Consider the following 12,076-nt stretch of genomic DNA (forward strand, 5'->3'; position numbering starts at 1 on the left):
TAACAAGGTGAACCCCAAGAAAAAACACATATGTATCCACCTGGAAAGGCGAAACAGACAAGGTAGTCTGGCTGCAGAAGGGAGGTAGAAGGAAAGAGGAAGGGAGAAGGGGTGGGGCAAGGACAACTTGAGAGAATGGGATAGTGGAGATGGAGAACAGACAAAGATGAGAGCAAGGAAAGAGATATCTTGATCAAGGAAGCCATTATGGAGTTAGCAAGAAACCTGGCTCTAGAGAAATCCCCAGGAATCCACAAAGATGACCCCCAGCTAAGACCCTAAACAATAGAGTAGAGGGTGCCAGAACTGGCCTTGCCCTGTAGTCAGATTGATGAATATCTTAAATATTACCACGAAGTAGACAAGATTGCCGAACAGGGGTTGGGAGCACAGGGGTGGGGGTGGGGATAAGGGGAGATGGGGAGAGAGAAGAGAGAAGGGGAGGATGGGGAGAGCTTGGGGGAATGGGATGGTTGAGATGGAGGAAGGGGATATGGGAGCAGGGAAGTAGATATCTTAATTAAGGGAGCCATTTTAGGGTTGGCAAGAGACTTGACTCTGGAGGGGTTCCCAGGTGTCCAGGGAGATGTCCCCAGCTTGTTCCTTGGGCAGCAGAGGAGAAGGTGCCTGAACTGGCCTTATCCTATAACCACACTGATGAATATCTTGCATATCACCATAGAACCTTCATCTGGCGATGGATGGAGATAGAGACAGAGACCCACACTGGAGCACTGGACTGAGCTCCCAAGGTCCATATGAAGAGCAGAAGGAGGGAGAACATGAGCAAGGAAGTCAGGACCGCGATGGGTGCGTCCACCCACTGAGACGGAGATCACCAAGGCCAGCTGGACTGGAACTGATGGAGCATGTGATCAAACTGGACTCTCTGAATGTGGCTGATGGTGGAGGCTGATGGAGAAGTCAAGGACAATGGCACTGGGTTTTGATTCCACTGCATGGACAGGCTTTGTGGGAGCCTAGTCTGTTTGGATGCTCACCTTCCTGTACCTGGGGGTAGCAGGGAGGACCTTGGACTTCCCATAGGGTAGGGAACCCTGACTGCTCCTTGGACTGGAGAGGGAAGAGGAGGGGGAGTGAGGGGAGGGAAGTGGGATGAGGGGAGTAGGTGGAAATTGTCAATAAAAAATAAATAAAAAACCCCTTCATCCAGCAACTGATGGAAACAGAGGCAGAGACCTGCATTGGAGCACTGGACTGAGCTCCCAAAGTCCAGTTGAAGAATGGGAGGAGTGAGAAAATGAGCAACGAGGTCAAGACCATGATGGGGACACCCACTGAAACAGTTTACCTGAGCCAATGGGAAATCACCAACTCCAGGTGGACTGGGAAGGAACAAGGATAGGATCAAACTAGACCCTCTGAATGTGGGTGACAGTTGTATGGCTGGGGCAGACTGAGTGGCCACTGACAGTGGCACCAGGATTCATCCCTACTGCTTGGACTAGGTTTTGGGGATCCTATTTGGATGTATTCCTTGCTCAGCCTAGGTATAGTAGGGAGGGCCTTGGACTTTCCCCAAAGCAAAGTACCTTGCCCTCTCTTAGGATTAGAGAGGGCTGGGTTGGAGGGGTAGGTGGAAGAAATGGGAGGAGGGCAGGGAGTGGAAACTTGGATTGGGTATGTATAATGAAAGAGTTCGTTTTCTTTTTAAAAAATAAAAATAAATACATAAATAATAAAAAGTAAAAATACTCCCCAGTGGATTCAGTGGCATGGAAATTTGCCTCATTTTATTTGGGGAGGTCATGCTACTTGGAAAAAATGGAAGACTGCTTATTGGTTAAAATCTATTTGCAAGACTATTCCTCCTTCCAGTGTGGGGAAGAGAATACTAGTCTGATTTGCTCTTTCCACTGGCTAGCATTTTCAAGCAAGAGATAATGTTGAAAGTATCCTGTTCACCAAATGCTTACATTCCTTACGGTGCCCCATACATTCTTGATCAAACAGTTATTCTAGCGACTCTAGAGCAATAAAGCAGGGCCAGGAAAGCCTGGATGTCCCACAGGACAGGTGGATCGCAATGGTGGACAGAGGTGAGAGATCTGGTGTTGCCCAAGTTTAGTATAAAGACTCCTTTGTTGAGTCACTGACATCAGTTCTTCATTTGTTGGGTCACTGGGCATAAAGTTATATAATTCAGCCTTGCCCTTCTAGTCTCCCATGGTAGGCAACACCTCTTTAGTGCTCTGTGGTGGTTCCTGCACTGGCAAAGCCACTTCCCAGATGCCAGACAAGTCTGACTTTTTACAGTAGTTCAGGGAATTTGGCAACTATGAAAGAAGGCGTGGGAGAAGTGGTTAGGAATTCATGAGGTAACTAGGAAGTCCTTCTTATTTTGACTTACGCTAGGATCCTAGTCATAACTCTGAAATGTCAGACAGCGTCCCTACACATTGTCCTGGTGACTTTCACAATTCTCGCCAAATGCCATTGTGGAGTTTTTTCAATTATGTGAATGGTAGTCTGTGCCCAGTCTTTTCCTAACCATTGCTGGCCTGCTCTTATTATTTTGCATTTAACACGCAGAGATTGATTTCTTGCCTAAAATTAGTTGAATTCTATTTGGATCAGTTCAGCAGTATTAAAAAGTATAATTAGCCTGAGAATTCACTCCACTCCTCAACCTAACGGCCACTTAAATATGTCCCGCAATGCTTGTGCACTTTCTGTAGAGCTTACAGAGCTGAGCTCTAGGCTGAAGCAGTTGATTGCATGCAGGAAAGCAGCCATGAATTGCTATGAGTTCCTCGTGGACGATCCTGCATATGTGTGTGTTATCATCTACAATTGTCCTCATAAAATTAAAAAAAAAGCACGCGTTTATTATTGTGGGGCTCCAATTAAGAGACAGCTGGTGCTCTTATTACGCTTGTATTAAATTGAAACTTGTAATTTAGATGCCCAGATGCACATTTTTAAATCAAAGTATAAAATCGCATTCGCTTTGTCCATTTTCCGTTCAGAAGTATCTGGCATCTTACCTCAGGGCTCCTCCTACCCTGTAAAACTCCCTTGAAGTAGGGGAAGCATTTCCTCTGATTAACATTTTTCCTCTCTCGAGTTTTTAGAGGGAAATAGAAGATCTGGGCTTTTACCGAAGGGAGGAGACCCAGGAAGGCACAGGTGAGTGTTTAACCCTTCGGGAGTTGATATCCCTATCGATAGAGGTCATGTTGGAAGTCCCTACTTTCCCTCACCTGTCTCGGAAGTTCTAGAACCTAGAACTTCGCGCTACACAGCGCACTGTGTCGCCTTTTTCCTTGGCACTTGGCCGCCGCTGCAGAAGCTCCAGAAACTTTGGAGCGGCCCGGCTCTCGCCACCAGGGTAAGTACAACACGCTTCCCTCCAGCTTTGCTTTTGTGCATCCCGAGCGGTATGATTTGCTGTGGGTCCCCCCAACCCCCCCCCCAGGCACAGGTCCCAATGACGCGACAAAAGGCCCCGTGGGCGAGGCGGGCTGGGGCAGGCTGGCGTCCTGGAGGGGCGAGGCGCCACACCCCCTCGGGAGGAAAGCCCGTGCCGGCCCGCTGGGGGGTGCTGGGCGGGGGGAGCCGGCGCGACTGGCCGAGTCACACAAAGACTCGAGTTCACGACGCAAGTGCGTCCTCCAGGAAGAGGGTGCCCCCAGTCGGTGCGCGGTCGGGAGCGCGAAAGTGCGCCCCTCCAGGAAGAAGGTGCCCCCGCTCCGAGCGCCACTTTTTATTTTTTTGGCGCTCTCGGCGAGCGAGCCGCGAGGAGGCGGAAGACAGTCCCGGGCCGGCGCGGGAATCGGGGCCAGCAGGCGCCTGAGTTGCTGCGCGTGTCGCCCTGCCGGCGAGCCGCCACTGCGGTCGCTCCCTCGTCCAGGTAAGGTGGGAGGGTGGCGGTGGCGGGCGGCCGAGGCCAAGGCGACAAGGCGACCGGCTGGGCTGAGTGGCACTACCTGGCCGGGCGGGGCGGGGCCGGCCCGAGGAGGGCGGGTGAGGACGGCCGCTCGCTCGCTCGCTCGCACGCTCGCTCCGCCGGCGGCGCACCACTCGCTGCCTGCTCACGGAGTTGGGCGCGAGTTGCCTTTTTGGCGCCTAAAGAAGAAATTCGCCGCCGTCAGGAGCAGCAGCCGAGTTTTCTCCGCGAGGCCCCGGCGCGGCTGGCACTGCGGAAGCCCCGAGTTGTCGGGTCACCCCGGTAGGGTGGACTTTTGGGGGGATGCACGGTGAAGGGGTACGGTGCCGGGGCGGCGGCAGGGGGGGTGGGGAGCCAGGACACGTCTTTGCCTGGGGGCCTGCTTGGGGTTGCGGGGTGGGGGTGAGAAGGGGGGCCGGTTGCCAGGGCAAACGCGAACCTCGGCGGGAGCCCCCCCTCCCCCGCCGCTGGCCCGGTGGCCCGGGAGGGAGGGAGGTTCGCTCGGCGCCCCGCCGCCAGCGGGGGAACTGAGCGCTCAGAGGTGTGCTGGGCGCGGACGGAACCAAGCGGAGGCGGCGGGGGGGGCACGGGGGGGTGAGGCCGGGCTCCCGGTCCCCTCCTCCAGCCAGCGGGCCACCGGCGGGTGCGGGGGTGGGGGGGGACACAGAGGGCACGCCACGGACTAGCCTTGTTTTTCCGCTGGAGGCCAAAGCGTGGGCGCGGGGGCGGGGACGGGGGGGGAGGAGATGGCACCTCCGGGGGTTGTGGCCAGGCTCCTCGGAGTCCCCAGTGCCTGTTGCTGGACTTGACATTGGACACCCCGCTGCCGCCGCTGGACTCGGAAGCCGGTGGCACGTCCCGGCCCGAAGTTCTGGAGGTGGGGCGGGTTTTAATTTGCTTATATCTAATGATTTCAGGAACCTCGCTTTAAAATGGCGGCATCCACTAGACACCCCTGCTAAAGGCTCTCCCGGCCCCGGGGCCACCTCACGCAGGGCTGCTTTTTTTTTTTCTCTTGCTTCTCCCTCTAACAGATGGCATGTGCCGCTGTTTGCTGCCTCTGCCCCTACCGCTGCCACTGAGAGCAGGGCCCCTTAGCCTCTGGGTTTGTGCTAGCGACAGAAGGTAAGGCTGGACAGGACTTGGGGTTCGCGACACTGGCTGCCTGGCTAAGACGCCAGAGAAATACGCTGCTTTTTAAACTTTTTCCACCCCGGCGAAATGGCAAGTAGAAGGGAAATTAACACTGCAACTTGTTGCGTTATTTTTTTTTTTAAGTTTTGCTTTTCCTCTTTTCCGTCTCTTTCCTTTCTTCTTCCTTCTGCTCTTTCTTTTTTAATTGAAAGGAACTTCTTGCATGGCATGGCATTACCAAAGGCTTTCCGATAACTACTAACATTCCCATTTCCGTGGGATGCTGCAGCAGAAGCGCATCTCTGGGTCAATAAATTTGGGCAGCTTGCTTTTCTCACCTGGGGCCGAAGGACATGCGGGTAGTACGTTGTAGGGAAGCATTATAAAGGGTAGCTGTAGTTTTTAGCACTCAGTCTGCTGCTATGATAAGAAAATAAAATTGAAGCAAGGGAACTTTTGAACTTTAACAGGCTGTGGTGCTGTTTGCTGATGGTTATGGTACACCTACTTTGTGTTTTTCAGATCACTCTTTATTGATAAGTATGCACACAGGCACGCACACAGACACACATGTAAACCTGAAGAATTGTTTGTTCTAATGTGTTTTTAAGGAATTCTCTTCTTAGATGTCCTTAATTGCTCCTTATAAACTGGCCTCTGATCCCGCAGCTTCTCCATATGTGTACGTAACCTCATGAGAAAGCATCAATTAGAATAAAACTGCTGCAAGATTTCCTTTTGAAAGAGTTGGTGATTTATCACAGTGCTGGCGTCTTGCTTTCATTAGTGATTCCCTGGGTGATTCCCTGGGCGGTCGGCAAGCAGACTGATGAGATACCTGAACGAAGGACTGGACACCAAGGCTTGCCAGGGTTCAGCCAGATAATCCCTCCTTCCACGAAAGGCGTGTTGAGCGATGAGCTTGCCTTTTTCCTGATCACAGTCGCCTGTTCTCTCTTGCCTATGCAAATTTAGTCCCTCATAAGCATTGAACACTAAATCAACTGAAGTTTTCTAGTTCCTAATGCTTTGGGGGAAATACTTTTCATATCTACAAAAACTTCTCGAACCATAGCCTAAATAGACTTTTGTCTCGAATTCATCTGGTAAATATTCTACTCCCCTGTGCGTCTTACTTCTCCTACACAGTAGAAACTGGAAAGAAAGGAAAGTATTGCTTTGCTCCTGGTAAAGCCTGGTGCAGTTTTTCTGTCCAGGTGCTGCAGTCAGTCTACCTAGAAACAAAGCCCCACGCTGCTTCCAGTGCAATGTACTGTATAATAATTCCACACTGCTTTCAGGTTATTGTTCAGAGAGCCATGGGAAGCAATTGCTTCACAGTTGAAAAAGGAAGTGCTACAGGTAGAGCAACAGATACTTGCAGTTTGTTTGGTTTTGTTTGTTCGTTTGTTTTTGCAATGGAAGGATGGCAAAAATCAACTTCCCTCATTTTTAATGATTTCAAACTTAGTCCTCACTCCTATAAGTGTCCCCTCTGTGGGTGCTGCTGCAGGAAGGAGTTACTCTGGCCCAAAGACATCATGTGAAAAAGTGAAAACATTAAACTGTGGGGCCAGAGCAGTAGAGGTGTGAGTGTTTCCCAGTTCCTTTTCTGCTCCCATGTATAGGGATGAACCTGGAGAGCCTAGAAAAATTGTAAGGAAAGGGCTGCTGGAAACTGATGGTGAGAGAATGGGCCCAGAGCTGGCATAGAGGTGGCAACTGCATGCCCGCTCTGTTTGGAAGAGGCACTTCATTTCTCTGATTTCCCTTGCTGCCGGAAGAATGCCTAATGAGTCCCAAGACTGTTATAAAATAGCTTTTCCTCAACTGTTTTCTTCAGGCCTTTCGTAACAGCTGCTTTTTAAGGAGGATAAAACCTATGACTATGAGCTGGTAGCCAAAGCAGCCTTGTGATTTATTCATACCCATCTTATAGCTAAATGATGCCTTGCACACATAGCCGTTTAATAAATGTTCATCTATATAGAAAACGGCAGGCTATGAATTCACAAAAGAACAGATTTTGTACACTGCTTTTTAATTTAAACAGAAAGCCTTTTTGTACACTTGCAAGAACCTAAAATGTAAAGTGGATTACAATGTACATTCTCCTAATTGCATTCTTCTTGCCTCAAATGGGTTCTTTTGCCTCTCATTGTGCTTCCAGGAACTTGTGAAAGTTATCCTTTTAGCCAGTAGGTGTATTATTATCTTTCCAACTTCACACAATGAAGAAGTGAAAAGCAGCTTGGAAATAAAAAAGGTTTTGTCTTTTGAGTGGCTGCACAGTACTACACATTGCTGGAACGGTGACAAGCTCTTGGCTGTTGTGCAGATGTTGACAATATAGCTTGAAGTACAATTCTGTTCTTCATTCAGCTGTCTTTGCATCTAGGAAAGGGGAGGGAAGAAAGGGAGTGAAAAGCCCTTTAAGGCTTTAAAGTGATGAAGATATTCATTCATAAAATTTTACATGTAACCTGCTTCTAGTGAAATAGTCAAGAAAGTGGTAGAATTCTTCTTTTGAAATAAAATTCTGCCTGCTAGGATTACAAACAGGGATTCAGGAAATGCAGAGAATGACTCACAGTGCATGTTAGACAAGTAACTTGATCCTGTCCTGTTGTGAAAAGAAAATAATGGCCACTGCCATGTTAAAATGCTCAAGAGATACAGGTTGCAGTCACCTTTATGTCATAAAGATGCTTCCATAGTGTTGATTTTTATTGTTCTTGGCTCACAATGCAGCCCAGGCTTGCCTCGAACTCCCACTCTTTATGCTCAGCTTTCTGAGGCTTGGATTACAGGTATGTGCCAGGCTCTTGGGTTATGATTAAACAGATGGGTTTGTACCATTATAAATGTACATGATATTAAGGAAACGGAAATCAGAATTATATTTTTCTGTAGATTTTTCTGCTTCTTTCTAAGTATAATATGCTATTCATTTCAAAAATTGAAAGCTGAGTTTCACATAAAATGAGGTGAATCTTTTCGTTCTAAGATAACAAACTGTCTAGGTGCAAGCAGTTCCACTGTCAAATGACCAACAAACAAAGACACAAAAATTAAGAGCAAATAGAAGCAGTTGGATCTGTATTAATGTATACTTTCAGATCTATAGGGACCTTGATGGTTGTACAGTTATATGGATACTTATATCTGGCCTCATGACAATCAGGGGACCATGCGGGAAAGACAGCATTGAGAATTAGGGCAAATTACGATATCAGATGTTAATGATATAAAAGAGAGTAGAAAAAAAATTGTATAGTCCCTTTTTAAAAGGTATAGTGTAAACCCATTATTATTTTCTGGTTGCTATTAAATTGAATGATGTTGCCTTTAAAAGACTGATGGGGAACATAATATAGTTCAGGATGAGATCTTATTTTTGTTTCAGAAATAAAAGTATTCCACAAGTGTCTGGGAATATAGATACAAACATAAATTTGAACACAAATCTACAAATTTTGGTCAATTAAGAACAGTATTTGCAGTCACACATTGATTTCTCCCTGAAATTTAGAAAAATACTAATTTATGGTATTTTCCCAATGGGAAATAAAAGAAAAAACAGGTTGACAATAAACTATAACCAAAATTTAATATAAACAATATTTCTCTGTTGCTTAGGTAGTGCACTTTCAGAAAAAGGGTGAATTTCTTAGAACTAAAGAGGAAGCAGCAATGAAAAGACTTGATTTGAGTGTGTATATAGATTTTTTTATCTTATGTAAATAATGTTAGAATCATTGTGACCCCAGAGCTTATTTTATGAAATGTAGTTGACACAGGGCCTCACAGTTTTCCCAAAACTAATTTCAAACTCCTGGGTTTAAATGATCTGACTCCTTCAACCTCCTAAGTAGCTTGTACTACAGCCATGCATCACCATGCCAGCTTCTTAGAACTCTTTGTAACAACCATGAAAAGAAAAAGTTAAGGAGAAGAGGAGCCAGATTAGAAATTTAAGACTCAATTAGTCATGCTTGTTAAAATATTATGTTCCACTCGCAAGTCCTTGCATCAGCATTAAGTTGGCTCACAAGTAAAAGTGATTTGTTTATGATTTTGCGTAGGAGTTTGTTTTATACCTTTACAGTGAGTGCATTTGTGTGGCCGGAAGGAGAATGCCTACAACTGAGAAAGGGCAGTCTAGATAGAAATGCAGGGATTTGACACTGGAGAATTCGGCTGGCCTATTTAATCTCCTCAAGCCATGTGCGCATCCTAGAGACTGATGGTTGGCTGGATTGGGTTTTCCATTTTGGTTTTAAATTTTCAAATTGGTTTTAATGTGTCCCTTCTGGTTCTGAGAATTCTGAGCTTTTTGGCCGCCTACATTTGTGTGGAAATTTGGTAAAGATTTCCTTAGGTTCATTCAGGTATCCTTGAATGTACCAGCATCTCCTTGGTAGGTAGACTAATGGATCTCTTTTCCTTATATCCTCAATGCTTTCTCTTCTAGGGAAAATCTTTAGTAAATTAAAGAACAGATTGATATTTCTGATTTTCTCTTGCCTTCTATACATATTTTCCCTGTGGTTTTAAGTAATGTTTCTGTTTTTAATGAGAAAATGAGCAACAATTTATATTTGGCTGAATGTCTTGCTGAGGGCCATACTGGCTACTCAGAATGAGTCCAGGGATAAGCATTCAAAGGCAGCTTTTAAAATAAGACCTAAAGAGTGACCTGAAAGCTAACTGCTACCTTTCTGTCATCTGAAATTACATTTAATTTACATCTTCTGCATCGCAGGCAAATCATCTTCAGCATGAAGTTATGTAGATGCAGTTCTTCTTAACTGCCTCCACAGATTAGAAAGAGAGCTAAAAGAAATCCTGTTCCTCGGATGACTCTTGTCATGTGTAGTTTAGAAAGTGATAAAGACACAGGGGAAATAGGAAAAGGATGTTGGCCATTGTCTCTTTTTCAGATCCTGTTCACTTACAGGTTGGATTTGCAGTTTCTATTGTCAAGATATAGGTGTGAATGGGGTCTGTTTTTGCTGTATCCAGAAAGCAAAGCCCACACAGGAGCTGCCATTTCTGATCCTTTACAAATATCTTTGTGCCAGAGGACTATTGTTTTTTTAGGTAGAACTCTCACAGTTTCTCCTTAGGTGACAATAGGGGAAAAAATGCATTTAACAGAGTATATTGGAGAACATGGTGGGAGGGGTATCTTGTTGGGGAATAGTGAAAAGCTTTGAATTTCACATTTTGGGTTTTGTTTTGTTTGTTTAGTTTTTTTAGTTTTTTTTTTTAGTTTTTTTTTACTTTCATGGATCAAAAAATAGCAGAACGAAAGTATCACATGTGTGCGTGTGTGTAAAGTAGTCTTTTAAAAAGATTAGGTTTGCAGTCTAAAACAAAGTATAAAATTCCTTGGGATACTAATTGAGAAAGAGGAGAGGCTTTGGGGAAAGGGAGTGTGAATAAGAGGCTAATAGAGGTGAATATACAGTAAGTACATTTTATACATGGACAAACGTGGAAAAAACGAAATCTATCATACTGCATAATTAATATGCTCTAGTGAAATATTTCTTTAAAAAAGCCAAAATTATTATATATCTGTACTACAAAGTAGTTCTCTGAGTTCTGTTTAAATTATTTAGAGATATATTCAGCAAGACCCAAGGCATGAAGGTAGGGCTAGGTACTCGAATAAGGAGTTTGCTCAGTCAGTTGTGCAATTGTAGATACTGTTGTTAAAGGACACATTGATGTTTCTGAAAATTTTTGCTGCCTGTAATTGATGAGAATCCTAGAGAAGTTGGGGGAAATATTTCTTCTCAGCAGTGATTTTGAAAACTTAAAGTCTCAGTTCATTTATGTTAGTATCCCGACAGCCTCCCAGCCAAGTACTTGGACAGCATAAAATAAACCTTATTAGCATAGTGCACCTTATATAGCTGTGGTTTATGTCTACAAGCTTCAAATACAGAAAAGATTGGGGAGGACTAGTAGGGTGCTGAGCCATTGTAATTTGTTCTGTTCTATGAATGGCTAGGGCAGTGACCTCAGCCACAGACAGACCCTATGTCGGTATAGGGTTTTTTTTTTTTTATTGAGAATAGGAAAAATAAAAGTTTCCGCCTCCTCCCAGCCTCCCATTTCCCTCCCCCTCCTTAAGGTAAGCTTGACGCTGGGTTCAGATTGACATGGCTTTCAAGGGAAGGCATTTTTGGAGAAAACCATAGGTTTTAGAAGGACTTTTTTGTTTTGTGTTTTGAAACAGGGTTTTACCGTGTATCCCTGACTGTCCTGGAACTTGGTAGACCAGGATGACCTCAAACTCACAGAGATCGGCCTGCCTCTACCTCACAAGGGCTGGAATTAAAGGTGTGTACCACCACTGCCCTGCTTAGCAGGACTTTAAGTCAACTGGCTGCCTCTTTATTGTAAATATATCCCCCTTTTCAGAGAGATAAACTTTGTTCTGTGGAGAAACTTATTTGGATATACTGAGAAATTCTATGTAGTAATAATAGCAAGGCAAAATGATTTTTCATTTACTACTTAAACTTGCCTGTTCCATCAATTCTTGTGACTGAGAAATTGGCTGGCTGGGAAAATGTACCACAGAGCATTGCTTTTCACCATACTGGAAAAAAAAATAATGCCTCTATATTTTGTGAACAATATGGTTTTCCTAATCTTATTAATAGGGATCTACAACACGATTCAGTTAGGCAACTCATATATGAACATAACACTGACTGTGAACAAGTACTTTTGTAGAATGATGGTGATGATATAAGAGGGTAAGAGAAACAGTAAGAAGTTACTTCCTGTGATGCTACAGTCTGCAATTTCTAATACCTCCTGATCAGGTTTGTGAAAACCACGCTGCATAATGTAGATCCTCATTTAACAGGAAACAGCCAACCAATATCAGTAATTCTAGTGTTTGACTTTAAATACGTAGACTAATTTTGTCTACTAGTCCAGCATTCATTAAAATGCAGCAAAATGTCCAAAGGATAGACTGTGTGATCTCGGCTTCATGCAGGATACTTT

At 45.1% G+C, this 12,076-nt stretch overlaps 1 protein-coding gene across 15 annotated transcripts in view; it reads left to right on the plus strand.

Annotated features, from left to right (window-relative positions):
• The first annotated feature begins 3,130 nt into the window (after positions 1-3,130).
• Mbnl3 (muscleblind like splicing regulator 3) overlaps positions 3,131-12,076 on the plus strand; it is a 96,502-nt gene continuing 87,556 nt past the window's right edge. For 3 of the 15 annotated variants that reach the window (XM_050121640.1, XM_050121641.1, XM_050121649.1), the window contains exon 1: positions 4,018-4,192. The gene's annotated coding sequence lies outside the window, so the exon portion shown is untranslated. Of the gene's footprint in view, positions 3,151-3,572; positions 3,875-4,008; positions 4,193-4,660; positions 4,788-12,076 lie in introns of those variants that run through there. The other 12 variants (XM_050121644.1, XM_050121645.1, XM_050121647.1 and 9 more) reach the window with 9 other exon arrangements.

Source organism: Alexandromys fortis, unplaced genomic scaffold (genome assembly GCF_014885135.2).
Source record: "Alexandromys fortis isolate MF-2015 unplaced genomic scaffold, M_Fortis_MF-2015_v1.1 scaffold_194, whole genome shotgun sequence".
Classification (NCBI taxonomy): domain Eukaryota; kingdom Metazoa; phylum Chordata; class Mammalia; order Rodentia; family Cricetidae; genus Alexandromys; species Alexandromys fortis.